A 21,257-nucleotide genomic window follows, 5' to 3' on the forward strand; every position below is an offset into this window, starting at 1 on the left:
TTGATAAAATTATGTATTCCACCTCTTAGGCAATCCAATGGTGGGTTGTGTTTACCAAGGAAGTTTCTTCCCCAAGGAAAGTGTATAGAGAATTATGTTGTAATTTTATTTATTTTATGTAAGTTTAATCGATGGAGTTTTTGAAGATCTTAAAGAAAGATGGATGTCAACATACGATGATGGAAGGAGATAGAAAGGAGCATGAAAATGCAAAGAACAAAGCATGGAGATGCCAATGGATGGAGCAAGCATTTTGTTATGCATCACTTGATGCATTGGATGCATAATTCTTTTCACATTAAATTAAATAATTATTGATTTAGTGGGAGTAATAATACGTTATTATTCTCACTAAACCTACCATCCCATAACCACAATTTATATATGTGTTATCTTGTGCGTTGTATTTTCTATATATGGCAATATATTTTGTGCGTAATAGTTTTTCCTCTATTTTTAAAAGCATGTGTGATATGGATAGATCTTAACCGATAGATCTTTATTTATGGCCCGCTATTGATGATGGATGTAGAGGTAGGTAATGAAGTCCTAATAATAGAGCCGATAGGACATTGTGAGGATTTCACTATCATACGGTCTGCACCTTCTCCTATTGGATAGAAAATGGACATGGATAGTGGGAGGGCACTGCGTTAGTAGGCCATCTCTCATGATGCCATGATTCATTCTGAATCATTAGGAATACACATGACTTGAGTGTGTGTCAGCCGATAGGATATGGACATGACACTCAAGTGGCCAATTACATTGGAAGCCTAGGAGGCGGACAGAATAGTCCACCCAATCACCGTATGTGGGATAATCCCCGATAGGGTAAATTTTACATACCAGGACTGGTGAGTTCCAATACATTTTTTTTCATTATGGAGGGATATGAAAAAGATGAAGGACCATTGTTTTAATTAGCCCAAAATCAAAATTCAATGGTCTCGATATTTATTGTGTTCTTACTTGTACATGTGTAGATCTTTTCGACATGGCTGTCCCAATCAACAACACCCTTATGTCACTTATTACCCAATCAAAATTGACCGGACCAAATTATGAGGATTGGCATCGTAACATTATGCTCCTCAAGGCTGAGGGACTTGACTCTATCCTAATGGAAGAGTCTCCCACTATACCATCCGCTGACATGGATGGGACTGAGGATATTACTGAATTTACAGCAGAACAACTAAAGAAAAGGGTGGACATCTTCAAATCCTACCATTAAAGGGATTCAAAGACCCAACTGTATATTTTGAATTTCATTGACAAATCGATTGTCGAGTCTATCAAGGGAATATCTTCTGCGGGTGACATGATGGCTAAGATCAAAGAGTTGTATAGCCAACAAGACACCCACATAGAGTACGAGCTGGTGGATAAGATCCATAGTCTTAAGATAGAACCTGGAACTCCGATCTTGGACCACGTGATGAAAATTCAAAACCTGTTCGAACAATTGGAGGGTTTAGGTTTTGAAAAGTTCTCCTTGAGGTATAAGTGGAACATCATTTTTAAATCTCTCCCTGGCTCATTCAGCTCATTTATTTTCAACTTCAATATGAATAAGTTAGATGTTTAGTTGACCGAGCTGGGTAATATGTTACAAGAAGCCGAGAGAACGATTAAAAAGGAAAAGGCAGAAGTGCACCTCACCGAGGTGAAAGAAAGTTCTTCCAAGAACAAGGGAAAGAAAAAGAAGGGTAAGATCCATAAAGAAAAAAACGAAAAAATTCAGAAGAAGAAATCTCCTAAGGAAGGAAAGTGTTTCTTTTGTGGGAAGGAGGGGCATTGGAAATGTAATGCCATGCATACCTGGCTTCCTTGAAAAAGAAGTCGGATGACAATGATACCTCTTCAGAAGGTAATTTAAATGTTTTTGTCCTTTTCGAAACAAATATGTCTATTGGACCATCTAACTCATGGCTTGTGGATACCGGATCTACGGTCCATGTCTGCAATATGTTGCAGGGGTTCAAGGAGACAAAAAGATTGGACAAGAATGAAGTGTGTCTCAAGATGGGCACTGGAGCAGAGGCCAAGGCATTAGCAGTTGGAACTTATAGCATAGAATTTGATTCTGCATCTTTAGTTTTAAATAATTGCTACTATGTTCCTTCTTTTAAAAGGAATATTATTTTCGTTTCAAAGTTGGTTTCAAACGGTTATGTATTTACTTTTGGTACTAGACTTTCAATTCGTTATAATAATATCTTTGTTGCTTCTGAATTTTTACAAAATGATTTGTATTTTCTAGAACAACTCTTGATAACGAATGAGGTTTCAAATATCGATTTGAAACGAAAGAGAGCTCCAATGAGTCCTACTTACCTATGGCATCTCAGATTAGGTCACATCAATATAGACAGGATTAACAGGTTGGTGAAGGACGGGCTGTTAGAAAGCCTAAAGGTTGAACCATTCCCAACCTGTGAATCATGCCTACAGGGAAAGATGACCAAGAAGCCCTTTCCCAATAAAGGCAAGAGAGCCGACAGTTTGTTGGAATTAATTTACATTGACGTGTGTGGGCCCACTAACATCCAAGCTAGGTATGGTTATGAGTACTTTGTGACATTCATCGATGATTATTCTAGATACGGTAGTATCTACTTAATGCGTAAGAAGTCAGAGACTTTTGAAAAGTTCAAAGAGTTTCAGGCTGGAGTTGAAAAATAATTAGATAAACACATCAAGTCCATTCAATCGGATCGAGGAGGGAAATATTTATCAGACGAATTCAAAGCATATCTCACGACCGAGGGGATTGTGTCACAACTATCAAATCCTAGTACGCCTCAACAAAATGGTGTATCTGAGAGACGCAATCGGACTTTGTTGGACCTGGTTCGAACCATGCTCACCTTTAGTGAGTTACCCTTATCCTTCTGGGGGTATGCCCTAGAGACTGCGATCTATATATTGAATAGGGTTCCTACTAAAACTGTACCCAAAACCCCGTTTGAATTATCGTATGGACACAAGCCCAGCGTAAAACACTTTAAGGTTTGGGGTTGTCCTGCGTATGTACGCAAGCAATAAATAGATAGTAAGTTGGAGCCACGTTCTTTTAGATGCTTATTCTTGGGATACCCAAAAGGCACAATAGGTTACAACTTATATGACCCTGCAAATCAGAAAGTCATTGTTAGTAAGCATGTTACTTTCATTGAAGAAGATTTGATTGCTAAGAGAAGTGACCCTGTTGTCATAGAAGAGACGTCTTCTATACTTGAAATGCCTAATCCATCAATTGAACCAACTATCAACCCCATTGAGCCTGATATAGTTCAGGAGTCGCGACGTAGTGGGATGACCATAAGACCACCCACACATTATACACTTCTTGATGAGCACATTTATGTGTGAAATCTTAGGGCATAAAGCATACATTTTATCACATTGGACAGAGTTACTCGGTGCTTTCTTGTGCTTTTCAGGTTGTAGGTGATTTCTTGTGAAAATGGAGGAGATGATGCTAAGGAAATGTTTTTAAGCTGTTTAAAGGTGTTAATGGCTTGGATGTGTAGCCCATCGAGTCAGTTTCGTAACGGTTCAAACGGCACATGATTCCGAGTTGAAACGAAGAAGTTACGGATGTTTCGTAAGCGAACGAAAATGGTCTATAGGGGTTTATTTGTAATTATTGACAGTCGGCTGGGGATAAAGTGAAACGAAAGTTCAGATTGCAGGGGCCTTAACGCAATTATTAGAAGTTATATTTCTTGTACCCGAAAGATTCCATTTGGAGGGCTCTGGACAGTCCAACTTCAACTTGAGATATCTTGGGCTCCCGAACTCCAAATTGGACGAAATTTGGGTCTATTTTGGGTGATTCTTCGCAAGGAACACAATGGTGAGGCCTATATAAGCACCCCATGCTCCACGTTTCCTGAAGGACAGAATGGATATTTTATTTATTCTTGAAAGAATCCTAGTCATCACCCTTACTCTCTCTCTCCTCCAACTTCTCAAGGGTACTTCTGAAATTCTATTTGGGATAGATTTATTTTGAAAGATATTCTCTCACCTATGGAAAGTTGAAAAATCAAAGATGCTTTGATTTTATTGCTTGGAGAAGATATCTACAAAGAAAAGGAAGCACTTGTTAGAATTGGAAGTTTACTTTTCTAGAAATAGAAGGTCTATGTAAACAATTTTCTCTTCTTCTTCTTTCTATTTTTTTCTTTTTTCTTAGGATTCAAGGCATTGTAAAAGAGGAAGGAGAAGAGAATATTCTCTTTTCTTAGGGAATATTTCTCCTACACTTCCCTCTTCTTTCTTCTCCTCTCTTCCTCTTATAAATACCCCTTACCCTCTGGGTTGTAAGGAGTTAGTGAGTTTTTTAGTTCAGTTTTTTAGTTAGTTTCTAGTTCAATTTTAATTTAGTTTTTTAGTGTAATTTTTACTTCATTCACTTAGTGAAATTTTCTCTTCTTTTCCTATTTTTGGCTTAAGTTCTTAGTTTTGATTTCAAGTTCTTAGTTTTGATTTCATAAGTCTAGTTTAATGGTTGTAATAGTTATAGTTTAAAGCTTCCTAGTCTAAGTTCCTATGTTGATGACAAGACATGGAGATTTAGAAGAGGAAGCCATGGTGAGTTTATTCAAGTATTCAAACACATCAAGGTATCTCATTCTCTAAACCCTTAATCTCATTCTCCCTTTCCTCTATCTCTCTCTATCTTCTTCTTCTTCTTCTCCCTCTATTTCTTTTATTTTTTTTATATGGTTGTGGTTTGTGGATGCACTTTTATTCCCTTATTCCTTTTTATATGGTTATTATGTGTGGCTGTTTTTTTTTATTCCTTTCAATTTGCGTTAGTCTGATAGGTTAGATGCTCATGTGTTAGGACGCCAATTTAATCCCTTAATTTTGTTAGATGTTTATGAGTTAGGATGCATTAATTTTTATTAATTTAATTAGTTTAATTTAACACTTTAATTTGGTTCACTTTGCATTACTTTTAAGTTAGTTAAATAGAGTGGCGTATATCTCCTCGTGTTCGACCCGTAGCTACGATTGACCCGTACGCTTGCGGTATTATTTTAACTCAAACAAGTTTTTGGCGCCGTTGCCGGGGAGATTATTGACCACTTTATTTTTCTGATTTTTAAGTAATTCGAAGTGCTTTAGTTTCTTCTCTTTCTCCTCTTCTCTTAAAAAAAAAAAAAAAAAAGGTTTTTGAAAACCTCTTCTTGTTTCTCTCTTCTGTTTCAAATAGTGTGCGCCCAATCTAAAGTCTTTCATATGCCCAAACCCAGCCAATCTTGGTGCCCCTTGATTCGTTGGGTGGTTTGGATTGGCATATGACTTATCTTTGGAGGTGACCACTCTTGATAACAGGAAAGCGACATAGTGAGAGCGTTGGAAACATAAACGTATAGTAGTCCTCCACCCTACATCAGATTCCATTTGGAGTCGCCCGTAGGTGGCTCGTGAAGACTATACGGGTTCCCTTGCTGTCAACCTATATGGCAACCTTACAGCTTTGGAATCATTGTTTCGATTTCTGAGGGATAGATACACTATCTACCTTGGGCTCCCTCTTGTTTTTAGTATTTTTTTTTTCTAGTCTTTTATTTTTCTTTAAATTTTTTTTTTTTTTTATGGGAGACCTCAATTTGGGATAGGTGGTTAATTTAGAATAATGGGAGATACACTTCCAAATAAGACTTTGGGGGAAAGATGGACCTATGCTAAGGCAACCATGATTTTGGAGGAAATGTTTAAACAGGTTAGGGAAGCCAAAAGTAGTGAGAGAGAGAACAATTTTGCACCACCCCCAGTACAATTTTGCTCCCCAACCCAACTATGGGCTTTCGGAAAATTTTGATTGGTCACTTCCCCGACAATCCATGTTATGGAAGGATGCCCTAATCTTTATGGGGGTGGCTATGGTGATGAGAATGTGAGTCCTCAATTTCAATACAATTCTTTTGGCACTTACAATCAGGGGTGGAGTGATCATCCCGATTTTTTGTGGGATCAATGGAATAACCAAGCTGGACCACCCAATTTCCTATATCATGGTCAGTTTGGTCCTCCAATGCCCAACCCTCCATTAAATCTCAATGGGCCACCTCTCCTTGAACCATATCACCAACCCCTTGAGTTTCAGAACATGGGTGAGGAGGCCAGATTGAATGAGCTTGAGAAATACATAGACCTTCTCACAACAAGCCAAAATACCATGGAGAAGCAACTCTCTCAACTGATAACCATGGTACAAGAGGAGGAAACGGGTACATTACCTAGTCAGCCTAAACCGCCCCATCCCCAGTTTAAGGATATTGAAATTCCACCACCCCAGTTTGAGGTTAATGAGAGTCATTCCCAACAAGCTGCTTTTCATGATGATTTATTTGTTGAGATTGAGTCTCCTCAGGACATTAGTGAAGCGAGATTTGATGAGCTACCTGGGGAAGTCCAACTTTTTCCTAAAATTTCTGATTTTAGTGAGCCTAGTGTTTTTATTGATTTAGAATCAGATTTTCATGATAACATAGAAACCCAGGAAATTCGATCTCCCCCTCTCTCTTTGGAAAACTTAGATAATTGTCATTTTGAGGATTTCATTGTCTCACATGTTGATTTGTCCAAACCTCCTAGGTTTGACGATTTTATTGAGGAGGACAATGTTAGTCATAATGCCTTTCAAGCATATTTCCATGATCCTTATTTGGCAAACCAAGTTATGCAAAGAGCGGATAGTTGTATTGCCAGGATTGATTTGAGTAAACCTCCAATTTTTGATGATTATTTAGATGAGGTTATTCATAATCCTTTTTATGCTTATTGTGATCCGTTTTTGATTGGTTTTTCAAAGAATGATAGGTGTTCTACATTGCAAACGGGAGAGGAGGGACGAATTTATGGCCTGAGTTTTAATGCCTTCATTTTCCACTGTCCCATGAGGATAGATTTTTCTATTGAATATTTCTCAGTTGTTCTTAACTTCCATATTATTTCTCGCTTTACTAAAATTCATGGTCGAGTGTTTTCTGGGTCTGAAGCTATTTCTCCATTTACTGGCCATGGATTGAGATTTCTGTTTCTGCTCCTAGCACTTTTTGTAAAGCTCATGACTCTTCATGATTCTCTTTGTTGATTATATCCGGTAAGCCCCTTCATCTCCTCCCTTGTCCTTATTCTTTCTTTTATGCATGCATTGAGGACACTGCATGAATTAAGTGTGGGGGGGGGATGTTGGGCTTAATTGGTGAATTTTGATTGTGACAATAGTTTGATTTTGTGCATATGTCTCTTTGATTGCAAAGCGAGAGAAAGAGAGAATTAGGTATCCTAGCATGCGAAATAATAAAAAATCCATTTTCAAGGACGGTAATTGGTTTGTATCCGGTGAGAGGGATTGAATTGAAAAATATGAGCGTTATTTCATTTGATGGCTAGATTCCTCTATGTGTTTTATGGACCCTTTGATCTTTTGGCTAGTAGTTGAGACCAATTTGTTTGTGGCAAGGCAAGGCATGAAAGTGGAAGTGAATGAAAAAAAGAAAAAGAAAAAAAACAAGGAATAGAAAAGAAAGTGGAATTCCTTGGGACTAGACAGGGCACTGTGCCTCATGAAGCAGGGTGACTTGATCGAAATTCCTTGAAAGGAAACTCAAAAAAAAAAAACTCTTGCATCAATGTCTCAAAGTCTCTATGGATATATGCAAAAGCGAAGCTACCAAGTATTTGGGTGTCAGTGTATGCTCCACCATGTCATTCAGAGAACAGATAGTGGAGTAGAAATAGAGTTTGTGGTTGAGAAAGAAAAAAACTTTTGCCTTAATGCGAAAAAAAAAAAAAAAAGTATGGTCAACAATACTCAATGCCTAAGTCTTTAGTTCCATCGATGCTATGGGGGGGTTTACTTGAAAGTGAGTAGTGTTCAGAAAATATGAGGAGATCCCTTGAACTTGTTGCATGCTTGTTACTTGAATTGATGTGGGGTGATAAAATTCAAGTGTGGGGGAACCTTTGGCTCCTTAATCTTTAGTTGAGTATTTCTTTGAGATTGTGTGCCCTATCTTACTTATGCCATGAGAAAAATTTACATCATTCTTTTTGATTTATTGAATTTTGGGTGTATATTCACTGCAAACACCCACGAGACACAACTCGTCCACTAGGGGTAACCTAGGGGTTGAAAGGCTTGTTGCACATGCTAAGTGCAACCGTGATTCCTACGAAAGTGAGTTAGGATTTTCTGCATTCTAGGTTAGTTTTCTTTTGCTTTACTTGAGGACAAGTAACGTTCAAGTGTGGGGGAATCTGATGAGCACATTTATGTGTGAAATCTTAGGGCATAAAGCATACATTTTATCACATTGGACAGAGTTACTCGGTGCTTTCTTGTGCTTTTCAGGTTGTAGGTGATTTCTTGTGAAAATGGAGGAGATGATGCTAAGGAAATGTTTTTAAGCTGTTTAAAGGTGTTAATGGCTTGGATGTGTAGCCCATCGAGTCAGCTTCGTAACGGTTCAAACGGCACATGATTCCGAGTTGAAACGAAGAAGTTACGGATGTTTCCGTAACGAAGCACGAAAATGGTCTATAGGGGTTTATTTGTAATTATTGACAGTCGGCTGGGGATAAAGTGAAACGAAAGTTCAGATTGCAGGGGCCTTAACGAATTATTAGAAGTTATATTTCTTGTACCCGAAAGATTCCATTTGGAGGGCTCTGGACAGTCCAACTTCAACTTGAGATATCTTGGGCTCCCGAACTCCAAATTGGATGAAATTTGGGTCTATTTTGGGTGATTCTTCGCAAGGAACACAATGGTGAGGCCTATATAAGCACCCCATGCTCCACGTTTCCTGAAGGACAGAATGGATATTTTATTTATTCTTGAAAGAATCCTAGTCATCACCCTTACTCTCTCTCTCCTCCAACTTCTCAAGGGTACTTCTGAAATTCTATTTGGGATAGATTTATTTTGAAAGATATTCTCTCACCTATGGAAAGTTGAAAAGTCAAAGATGCTTTGATTTTATTGCTTGGAGAAGATATCTACAAAGAAAAGGAAGCACTTGTTAGAATTGGAAGTTTACTTTTCTAGAAATAGAAGGTCTATGTAAACAATTTTCTCTTCTTCTTCTTTCTATTTTTTTCTTTTTTCTTAGGATTCAAGGCATTGTAAAAGAGGAAGGAGAAGAGAATATTCTCTTTTCTTAGGGAATATTTCTCCTACACTTCCCTCTTCTTTCTTCTCCTCTCTTCCTCTTATAAATACCCCTTACCCTCTGGGTTGTAAGGAGTTAGTGAGTTTTTTAGTTCAGTTTTTTAGTTAGTTTCTAGTTCAATTTTAATTTAGTTTTTTAGTGTAATTTTTACTTCATTCACTTAGTGAAATTTTCTCTTCTTTTCCTATTTTTGGCTTAAGTTCTTAGTTTTGATTTCAAGTTCTTAGTTTTGATTTCATAAGTCTAGTTTAATGGTTGTAATAGTTATAGTTTAAAGCTTCCTAGTCTAAGTTCCTATGTTGATGACAAGACATGGAGATTTAGAAGAGGAAGCCATGGTGAGTTTATTCAAGTATTCAAACACATCAAGGTATCTCATTCTCTAAACCCTTAATCTCATTCTCCCTTTCCTCTATCTCTCTCTATCTTCTTCTTCTTCTTCTCCCTCTATTTCTTTTATTTTTTTATATGGTTGTGGTTTGTGGATGCACTTTTATTCCCTTATTCCTTTTATATGGTTATTATGTGTGGCTGTTTTTTTATTCCTTTCAATTTGCGTTAGTCGATAGGTTAGATGCTCATGTGTTAGACGCCAATTTAATCCCTTAATTTTGTTAGATGTTTATGAGTTAGGATGCATTAATTTTTATTAATTTAATTAGTTTAATTTAACACTTTAATTTGGTTCACTTTGCATTACTTTTAAGTTAGTTAAATAGAGTGGCGTATATCTCCTCGTGTTCGACCCGTAGCTACGATTGACCCGTACGCTTGCGGTATTATTTTAACTCAAACAAGTTTTTGGCGCCGTTGCCGGGGAGATTATTGACCACTTTATTTTTCTGATTTTTAAGTAATTCGAAGTGCTTTAGTTTCTTCTCTTTCTCCTCTTCTCTTAAAAAAAAAAAAAAAAAGGTTTTTGAAAACCTCTTCTTGTTTCTCTCTTCTGTTTCAAATAGTGTGCGCCCAATCTAAAGTCTTTCATATGCCCAAACCCAGCCAATCTTGGTGCCCCTTGATTCGTTGGGTGGTTTGGATTGGCATATGACTTATCTTTGGAGGTGACCACTCTTGATAACAGGAAAGCGACATAGTGAGAGCGTTGGAAACATAAACGTATAGTAGTCCTCCACCCTACATCGATTCCATTTGGAGTCGCCCGTAGGTGGCTCGTGAAGACTATACGGGTTCCCTTCTGTCAACCTATATGGCAACCTTACGGCTTTGGAATCATTGTTTCGATTTCTGAGGGATAGATACACTATCTACCTTGGGCTCCCTCTTGTTTTTAGTATTTTTTTTTTCTAGTCTTTTATTTTTCTTTAAATTTTTTTTTATGGGAGACCTCAATTTGGGATAGGTGGTTAATTTAGAATAATGGGAGATACACTTCCAAATAAGACTTTGGGGGAAAGATGGACCTATGCTAAGGCAACCATGATTTTGGAGGAAATGTTTAAACAGGTTAGGGAAGCCAAAAGTAGTGAGAGAGAGAACAATTTTGCACCACCCCAGTACAATTTTGCTCCCCAACCCAACTATGGGCTTTCGGAAAATTTTGATTGGTCACTTCCCCAGACAATCCATGTTATGGAAGGATGCCCTAATCTTTATGGGGGTGGCTATGGTGATGAGAATGTGAGTCCTCAATTTCAATACAATTCTTTTGGCACTTACAATCAGGGGTGGAGTGATCATCCCGATTTTTTGTGGGATCAATGGAATAACCAAGCTGGACCACCCAATTTCCTATATCATGGTCAGTTTGGTCCTCCAATGCCCAACCCTCCATTAAATCTCAATGGGCCACCTCTCCTTGAACCATATCACCAACCCCTTGAGTTTCAGAACATGGGTGAGGAGGCCAGACTGAATGAGCTTGAGAAATACATAGACCTTCTCACAACAAGCCAAAATACCATGGAGAAGCAACTCTCTCAACTGATAACCATGGTACAAGAGGAGGAAACGGGTACATTACCTAGTCGGCCTAAACCGCCCCATCCCCAGTTTAAGGATATTGAAATTCCACCACCCCAGTTTGAGGTTAATGAGAGTCATTCCCAACAAGCTGCTTTTCATGATGATTTATTTGTTGAGATTGAGTCTCCTCAGGACATTAGTGAAGCGAGATTTGATGAGCTACCTGGGGAAGTCCAACTTTTTCCTAAAATTTCTGATTTTAGTGAGCCTAGTGTTTTTATTGATTTAGAATCAGATTTTCATGATAACATAGAAACCCAGGAAATTCGATCTCCCCCTCTCTCTTTGGAAAACTTAGATAATTGTCATTTTGAGGATTTCATTGTCTCACATGTTGATTTGTCCAAACCTCCTAGGTTTGACGATTTTATTGAGGAGGACAATGTTAGTCATAATGCCTTTCAAGCATATTTCCATGATCCTTATTTGGCAAACCAAGTTATGCAAAGAGCGGATAGTTGTATTGCCAGGATTGATTTGAGTAAACCTCCAATTTTTGATGATTATTTAGATGAGGTTATTCATAATCCTTTTTATGCTTATTGTGATCCGTTTTTGATTGGTTTTTCAAAGAATGATAGGTGTTCTACATTGCAAACGGGAGAGGAGGGACGAATTTATGGCCTGAGTTTTAATGCCTTCATTTTCCACTGTCCCATGAGGATAGATTTTTCTATTGAATATTTCTCAGTTGTTCTTAACTTCCATATTATTTCTCGCTTTACTAAAATTCATGGTCGAGTGTTTTCTGGGTCTGAAGCTATTTCTCCATTTACTGGCCATGGATTGAGATTTCTGTTGCTGCTCCTAGCACTTTTTGTAAAGCTCATGACTCTTCATGATTCTCTTTGTTGATTATATCCGGTAAGCCCCTTCATCTCCTCCCTTGTCCTTATTCTTTCTTTTATGCATGCATTGAGGACACTGCATGAATTAAGTGTGGGGGGGATGTTGGGCTTAATTGGTGAATTTTGATTGTGACAATAGTTTGATTTTGTGCATATGTCTCTTTGATTGCAAAGCGAGAGAAAGAGAGAATTAGGTATCCTAGCATGCGAAATAATAAAAAATCCATTTTCAAGGACGGTAATTGGTTTGTATCCGGTGAGAGGGATTGAATTGAAAAATATGAGCGTTATTTCATTTGATGGCTAGATTCCTCTATGTGTTTTATGGACCCTTTGATCTTTTGGCTAGTAGTTGAGACCAATTTGTTTGTGGCAAGGCAAGGCATGAAAGTGGAAGTGAATGAAAAAAAGAAAAAGAAAAAAAACAAGGAATAGAAAAGAAAGTGGAATTCCTTGGGACTAGACAGGACACTGTGCCTCATGAAGCAGGGTGACTTGATCGAAATTCCTTGAAAGGAAACTCAAAAAAAAAAAACTCTTGCATCAATGTCTCAAAGTCTCTATGGATATATGCAAAAAGCGAAGCTACCAAGTATTTGGGTGTCTGGTGTATGCTCCACCATGTCATTCAGAGAACAGTAGTGGAGTAGAAATAGAGTTTGTGGTTGAGAAAGAAAAAAACTTTTGCCTTAATGCCTGAAAAAAAAAAAAAAAGTATGGTCAACAATACTCAATGCCTAAGTCTTTAGTTCCATCGATGCTATGGGGGGGTTTACTTGAAAGTGAGTAGTGTTCAGAAAATATGAGGAGATCCCTTGAACTTGTTGCATGCTTGTTACTTGAATTGATGTGGGGTGATAAAATTCAAGTGTGGGGGAACCTTTGGCTCCTTAATCTTTAGTTGAGTATTTCTTTGAGATTGTGTGCCCTATCTTACTTATGCCATGAGAAAAATTTACATCATTCTTTTTGATTTATTGAATTTTGGGTGTATATTCACTGCAAACACCCACGAGACACAACTCGTCCACTAGGGGTAACCTAGGGGTTGAAAGGCTTGTTGCACATGCTAAGTGCAACCGTGATTCCTACGAAAGTGAGTTAGGATTTTCTGCATTCTAGGTTAGTTTTCTTTTGCTTTACTTGAGGACAAGTAACGTTCAAGTGTGGGGAATCTGATGAGCACATTTATGTGTGAAATCTTAGGGCATAAAGCATACATTTTATCACATTGGAGAGTTACTCGGTGCTTTCTTGTGCTTTTCAGGTTGTAGGTGATTTCTTGTGAAAATGGAGGAGATGATGCTAAGGAAATGTTTTTAAGCTGTTTAAAGGTGTTAATGGCTTGGATGTGTAGCCCATCGAGTCAGCTTCGTAACGGTTCAAACGGCACATGATTCCGAGTTGAAACGAAGAAGTTACGGATGTTTCCGTAACGAAGCACGAAAATGGTCTATAGGGGTTTATTTGTAATTATTGACAGTCGGCTGGGGATAAAGTGAAACGAAAGTTCAGATTGCAGGGGCCTTAACGAATTATTAGAAGTTATATTTCTTGTACCCGAAAGATTCCATTTGGAGGGCTCTGGACAGTCCAACTTCAACTTGAGATATCTTGGGCTCCCGAACTCCAAATTGGATGAAATTTGGGTCTATTTTGGGTGATTCTTCGCAAGGAACACAATGGTGAGGCCTATATAAGCACCCCATGCTCCACGTTTCCTGAAGGACAGAATGGATATTTTATTTATTCTTGAAAGAATCCTAGTCATCACCCTTACTCTCTCTCTCCTCCAACTTCTCAAGGGTACTTCTGAAATTCTATTTGGGATAGATTTATTTTGAAAGATATTCTCTCACCTATGGAAAGTTGAAAAATCAAAGATGCTTTGATTTTATTGCTTGGAGAAGATATCTACAAAGAAAAGGAAAGACTTGTTAGAATTGGAAGTTTACTTTTCTAGAAATGAAGGTCTATGTAAACAATTTTTCTTCTCTTCTTCTTTCTATTTTTTCTTTTTCTTAGGATTCAAGGCATTGTAAAAGAGGAAGGAGAAGAGAATATTCTCTTTTCTTAGGGAATATTTCTCCTACACTTCCCTCTTCTTTCTTCTCCTCTCTTCCTCTTATAAATACCCCTTACCCTCTGGGTTGTAAGGAGTTAGTGAGTTTTTTAGTTCAGTTTTTTAGTTAGTTTCTAGTTCAATTTTAATTTAGTTTTTTAGTGTAATTTTTACTTCATTCACTTAGTGAAATTTTCTCTTCTTTTCCTATTTTTGGCTTAAGTTCTTAGTTTTGATTTCAAGTTCTTAGTTTTGATTTCATAAGTCTAGTTTAATGGTTGTAATAGTTATAGTTTAAAGCTTCCTAGTCTAAGTTCCTATGTTGATGACAAGACATGGAGATTTAGAAGAGGAAGCCATGGTGAGTTTATTCAAGTATTCAAACACATCAAGGTATCTCATTCTCTAAACCCTTAATCTCATTCTCCCTTTCCTCTATCTCTCTCTATCTTCTTCTTCTTCTTCTCCCTCTATTTCTTTTATTTTTTTTATATGGTTGTGGTTTGTGGATGCACTTTTATTCCCTTATTCCTTTTTATATGGTTATTATGTGTGGCTGTTTTTTTTTATTCCTTTCAATTTGCGTTAGTCTGATAGGTTAGATGCTCATGTGTTAGGACGCCAATTTAATCCCTTAATTTTGTTAGATGTTTATGAGTTAGGATGCATTAATTTTTATTAATTTAATTAGTTTAATTTAACACTTTAATTTGGTTCACTTTGCATTACTTTTAAGTTAGTTAAATAGAGTGGCGTATATCTCCTCGTGTTCGACCCGTAGCTACGATTGACCCGTACGCTTGCGGTATTATTTTAACTCAAACACTTCTTACTGAAGAAGCTAAGACCGTAGAAGAATTCTACATGGTTACCACTGAATTGGATGACGATCCGTATACATATAAATAAGCTCTTCAAGATGTAGATACACCCAAATGGGAGGAAGCCGTGCGCTCTGAAATTGACTAAATGTATTCCAATAACGTCTGGACTCTAGAGGATCCACCAGAAGGCATAAAGCCCATTGGATGTAAGTAGATCTTCAAGAGGAAGAGAGGCATAGATGGAAAGGTTGAGAGATTCAAGGCAAGATTGGTAGCAAAACGTTATATCCAATAAGAAGATATAGACTATGAGGAGACCTTTTCACCAGTAGCTATGATGAAATCCATCAGGATTTTGTTGGCAATAGCCGCATACCACAATTATGAAATCTGGCAGATGGATGTGCAAACTGCATTTCTAAATGGATTTCTTGATGAAGAAATCTACATGCAACACCCAGAGGGGTTCACTTCAAAAGGTGAAGAGAACAAAGTGTGCAAGTTGTTGAGATCCATTTATGGACTCAAGCAAGCTTCCAGGAGTTGGAACATCCGTTTTGATCAAGCAGTCAAATTGTTTGGCTTTGAACAGAACATGGATGAACCATGCATTTACAATAAGTTCAGTGAGAGTGCGGTTTGTTTTCTCGTATTGTATGTAGATGACATTTTACTAATAGGGAACGATGTTGGGTTTCTTTCATCCGTAAAGGTGTGGTTGTCCACCACTTTTTTGATGAAGGACTTGGGTGAAGCTAGCTATATCCTTGGGATCAAGCTTATTAGAGATCGCCAGAAAAAGATGCTAGGCTTGTCACAATCCACATACATAGAAAAGATACTGGCAAGGTTTAACATGGAAAATTCCAAGAAAGAAAATGTTCATTTTCGCCATGAAATATCACTTTCCAAATCTCAATGCCCCAAGACTCCAGAGGACATTGAAGAGATGAAGAGAGTTCCCTCTGCCTCTGTAGTGGGAATTCTGATGTACGCTATGTTGTGTACAAGGTCAGATATCTACTATGTTGTAGGGATAGTGAGTCGGTTTCAATCCAATCCAGGAAAAGAGCATTAGACTGCGGTCAAGAATATTCTCAAGTATTTAAGAAAGACCAAAGACTATTTTCTGGTGTATGGGCATGATGAGTTGTCAGTAGTTGGATATACGGATTCGGATTTCTAAACTGACAAGGATGATAGAAAGTCTACATTCGGTATGGTTTACCTTATGGGTGGTGGAGCGATTGTGTGGAGAAGCGCCAAACAGAAATCTACAGCCGATTCTACTACCGAGGCAGAGTACCTGGCAGCTGGTGATGCAGCCAAGGAAGGTGTCTGGCTCAAGAAATTTCTTATCGACTTGGAGGTTATTCCAAAGTTAGTCAAGAACCCCATACCTTTATTATGTGATAACACGAGGGCGATTGCACAGTCCAAGGAGCCTAGGGCTCATCAAAGGAACAAACATGTGCAGCAGAAGTATCACCTGATTTGAGAGATAATCCAGCAAGGTGATGTAGTTGTTTCCAAAGTTGGCACTACTAATAATGTGTCAGATGCGATGACAAAAGGATTAGCTCCTATAGTGTTTGAAAAACATATTGAGAGCATGGGTGTAACTTTTGTTGGCAATTGGCTTTGATGTACAAGTGGGAGATTGTTGGAATTATGTGTTCATCAAACCCGAATTATTAAACTATTGAATTTAGCTTTTTACACATTATTATTTTTGGGCTTATAAGAATGTTCCATAGGTCTTTACCTAAAACTTGTCTGAACTAGGAATGGGACTGGACATCCCGTTTATATGGTTTTCATATCGCATGTCACGAGAAATGGTGATTTCGGTGCATGGATGTGGGTACACGTCGAGAACGTGTATAGATGAGAATCTAGTGCGTATATCTTATGCATTGCTACTAGTTGTGTGTGTGATATACTTACTAGCCACTCGATGGCCCTTTGACCTAAGAGATTCCATTTGTTGTAGTGTGGCATTATGGATTTTGGTAAACCAATGGTTGATGTCTAATAGTACTATAAACCGGCACACTGGATTCGTGAACCCGCATTGTAAACAAAGAGGATTCTCAACATGGAATCCATTGCTCGTACGCGGGGAATATCCAAGAGAGAGAAAGTGATTGGTCGGAAATAAATCTGGATCCAGTGTTTATTCGAAATATTTTATTAATTTATTTTTAATATAAAATTACTATATAAATTATATTGAAAATTGATTTCAAAATTTTTAGGCCGTCCGATCTCAATCACATTCTCTCGATCAACGTACATGATGAATTGGAGATTAGTAGCATTAAAGTACATACCCTATAATTCATTATGGGATATTAGGAAAGTGGAAGGGTTTATGTACAATAAAAGAGTTTATTGGACACATGGCATTGTAGGGGAGAACAAAATATTTATGGTTAAATATCTTTTTATATTATGGCAAGAAATATATGAGAATATCTCATGAACCATAATTTAGAACGATTATATCCCTTTTGAGATTCTATGTCTTCACTTTAGTAGCAAATTGGAGTTGCAAAAATTAGAAGATTCACAAAACACCAAAATGGAAGATTGAGTCAAGGCAAAGGTGGAAGGAGGTTACTTGAGACCCAAGGATCTCCAAAACTATAAAAGAGGGAGAAGGAGGAGCCTCCCACGATTTTGGCAGTGCTCTCTCCCCCTCCCACGATTTCTCTCTCTCCCCTCTCTTGTAGTGGTGTGTGTGAGACTTGAGTTAGAGAACTCAAGAGGCTTTGGTGATTTTTGTGTTCTTCTAAAAGGTTGCAAGGATTGATCAAGCTTCAAAGTGTTGAACGATTTTTCAATCTCCAAGTTTGCACAAGTTGGAAGACCTATTATCTATAGGAGGAGTTTCACTTGCGATTCTAAGATAACCATGAATGTTATTTTGAAATTGTTTCTTCCCTACTCTTGATCATGAACTACGAGCATTGATCCGATCCAAATTCCGCTGCGCATCGGGTTTATTCCCAACAGCTGTGACTTCCGCCCTCTAAATCCATTACTATTTCAGCCATTTGCGTGCACACGGCCATGATCCCTTCTCTTTTTCTCTCTTTTAGGATTTTTCTTGTGAAAATCCATTTTTTCTTACAATTTTTGGGGAGACTTCTTTTTTTACAAAATTAGAAATTTGTGCTATTTTCGAGGTAAATTTAAATTTAAAGAAAAAACTGAATCTTCTGTCTGTCAATGGACAACCAAACGCATAGAAAATTTGGAGCAAAAAATCAATACCGAATCTTCTGTTTTTTTTCTTCCTATTCTATTGATGTCGTGACAAACAAACACAACCTTAATAAATTAAAGTTGAAGGAATTCAAACTAAGGAAATTAAATCATGAAACTTGATTCCAATATAAGGAAATAGCATATTGTGATTGGGAAAAATATATTCTATGCTAACTTTGTGGGAATTCTTTCACATGCCTTCTCATAGAACCAATGTTTAACTTACAAATAAGATGTCCTGAGCTCAACTCTCTTTGGGGTCTAACCAAACAAGAAAAACTCGGATTTCCTCACATATTTTTCTCTCTTTCCTGATCTTGTGAGCTCCTATTAACAAAACCCATTCTCACGTGCTGATTGGTGTGACTAGGGAGATTCTCTTCCTCTCCCCCATATGGGTAGTGTGGGGGAAACCTTTATATGAAACTTTTAATTCAGATTTTAACCATTTTTTATGTTTACTTTAGGGGAAAAGGCTGGGCACGCCCAGGATGCACAACATGTGTCATCCTCCCTCCTTCCCTTTTGTAAAAGATCCATTTGCCCTCCAGTGTTCAACCATGTGAATGATGTATGCCGCTAGTTTATCGATAGCTGATGGCATGCCTAACCCTCTCCCTTACTTTAGATGAAAGTTGCTTAAGGAGAAAGATGTGTTATCTATTAATGCATGAACCCACCCGTGTTTATTCATGTTTCCACATGCTTGCCTTGATGATATGAACATTTTTTATAGGGTGACTTGTTGATTGTATGTATGAAGTGGTGAATTTATTTTGCCCTTTTCAACTTATAATGAGATTTTTTTCTAAAAATTTACTTTTTAACCACTTCCAATACTCATTTCAGGCTTAAAATTGACTTGTGAGATAAATGTGAAATCATGTATTACATAAACCCACCCAATCTTTCCATATCCTATGTGAATAGAGATTATGGTCTCATGATCGTATTATTATTTTAAAGAAACATGAAAACTGGAAAAAAATATGTATATATGGTCCACCTATTAGATCACACAAAGTAAGCCCAAGCAACTCTTCAAGGCTCTTACTTGCTTAAAGCTTAAATTTACTTTGAAGCCCGCCTGATGCTTCTACACACATTCCCATTGGCCTGCACCCATGCACGCATGCATGCAGGGGCCACACTTCCCCACAAGAAATGCTTCCCCCAAAACATGACTGGGTGGGTTTTGTGGGATGCTATGTGGATATGGAGATGGTGACTGGGTGGGTTTTGTGGCTGTAAGATTTTTTGGTGGTGAAATATTTCTTGGGGATGGACTGTATAATTTTCTCTATTTCAATGAAATTTCTCTCTTTAAATTAATGCTTACTAATTAAAAGACATGAATGCACTGTATGTATCACTTAGAAGCCAATAATATTAGATTTTAAACTTGGTAGACATTCATTCAATGCAAAATACAAGGTTTAGCAATCAGCACAAGTATTTAAGGGTACAATTAACATATCATATCATTCCAAGGAAAAGGGAGTTATTTCCTTGGCTATGCTAATAAGGAACCTTCCATGACAATAACAGCTTTGCCTCGAATCAGTACTCTCTGGTTTGTCTCATCTAAATGCAATTCCAGTACTCCACCCCTTGGAGATGCCTAATCCATATAATTTGTGTTATTGAGAAATCTTATGATAGAAAGAGAGGAGAGTTAAAGAAGATACCATGTATGCAACAAAATCACATTTTCCCAGCTTTTTGCTCCAATAGGGCACTAAAGCACAGTGTATGCTTCCACAAACAGGATCCTGCAAGATAAATGGAAGTTTTTGTGATTTCATTACGATTGAAAGTTATAAAGGAAAAGAAAAGTGAAAGGAATAAATTTATTCCATTAACTAATTAAATGATAAAGCGTGGCTCAATCTTTCACATTTACTTCTACAACATAAGTTTCTAAGTATTAATAATAATGAGAGTGACTAGTTGTCTGTAAATATTAGTTACATTTCAAAAAGGAAATTACTGTCAACAAGGCCATTAAAATACTTATTCATAATTGAAAGATAAACAAATAAACCGAGTCCATTTTATGTTCATAAGTAACAAAGAAGTTACCTCATTAAGTCCCGTCTTTGGACTAAAAAAGCGACTGAAGAAATCAAATCCAGATCCGTCGGGAGCAGGCCCTGTAACAATGAGCCCTCTAGCAGGACATTTTCGTATCTCATCCAATTGTGGTTTTAAATCTGCAACAGCCTTTCCAGATGAGAGCTCGACCTAAGAAAATGCAACCAAGTTCCCTCTTTCAGTACAAATGCCAAAAATTTCTATAATTGGAGCTAAAAAAAAGGCATCCGCCTAGCGTCCAACAAACATGTGGTGCCTGAATTGGGTAAACAACACTTATTCTTATCCAATGGTACAACCTGGGATAGCCAGTGTCAAATTACATGCAATGCTACAAGCATTAAGCAAGAAACAGGAGATGAACTAGGATTAAGAATAGCAGAGGCTTCCAACTCTATCAATTATTGAAATGAAAGTCGTTAAGTTGTCACCAAGTTAAAGCCCACTAAAAACGTGTTACTACAGTTGTTACCTGCATGCTCCTTCTAGCATACTGATTCAAACCTACACAAATGAAGCACCCTAAAATATCCATAATCAAGTGTCATTATAAATGAATGGGATAAAATAAGTACATAGATGTCACCACCACCGGCTTCAGCTGTTTTACTTATATTGACCACAGGAGCGCCATTCAAGGTTTCAGGAAGTGATGGAATATCTACAGATTCACACTCGAGCACAGGAAACGCAGGGAAGTCTAATTCTATAGAGAAGTGCTCCTCCTGGGTCGCCATCCGAGAACTTTGACACGTCCACATTGCTTCCTGTAGGAACCCGTTTAGCAATTAGAACTCCGGATAGTGTGACGAACTCGATAACATCCTGTTCTTGCTATCCCGTATGCAAAGAGAAAATGTGCAGATGCCAAGGTTCCATGACCGCAAAGCTTGACCTGTAGATAAAAATGAAAACGAATTATGTGGGAATGTATTTACCAACAAGTGCGAAAACAATTGACATATTGACA

The 21,257-nt window shown here is 37.6% G+C and overlaps 1 pseudogene; it reads right to left on the reverse strand.

The window, feature by feature from the left end:
- The window catches only part of LOC122671334, a 32,809-nt pseudogene that overhangs the window by 5,157 nt on the left and 6,395 nt on the right, over window positions 1–21,257 (reverse strand).

The sequence above is a fragment of the Telopea speciosissima genome, chromosome 8, assembly GCF_018873765.1.
Source record: "Telopea speciosissima isolate NSW1024214 ecotype Mountain lineage chromosome 8, Tspe_v1, whole genome shotgun sequence".
Classification (NCBI taxonomy): domain Eukaryota; kingdom Viridiplantae; phylum Streptophyta; class Magnoliopsida; order Proteales; family Proteaceae; genus Telopea; species Telopea speciosissima.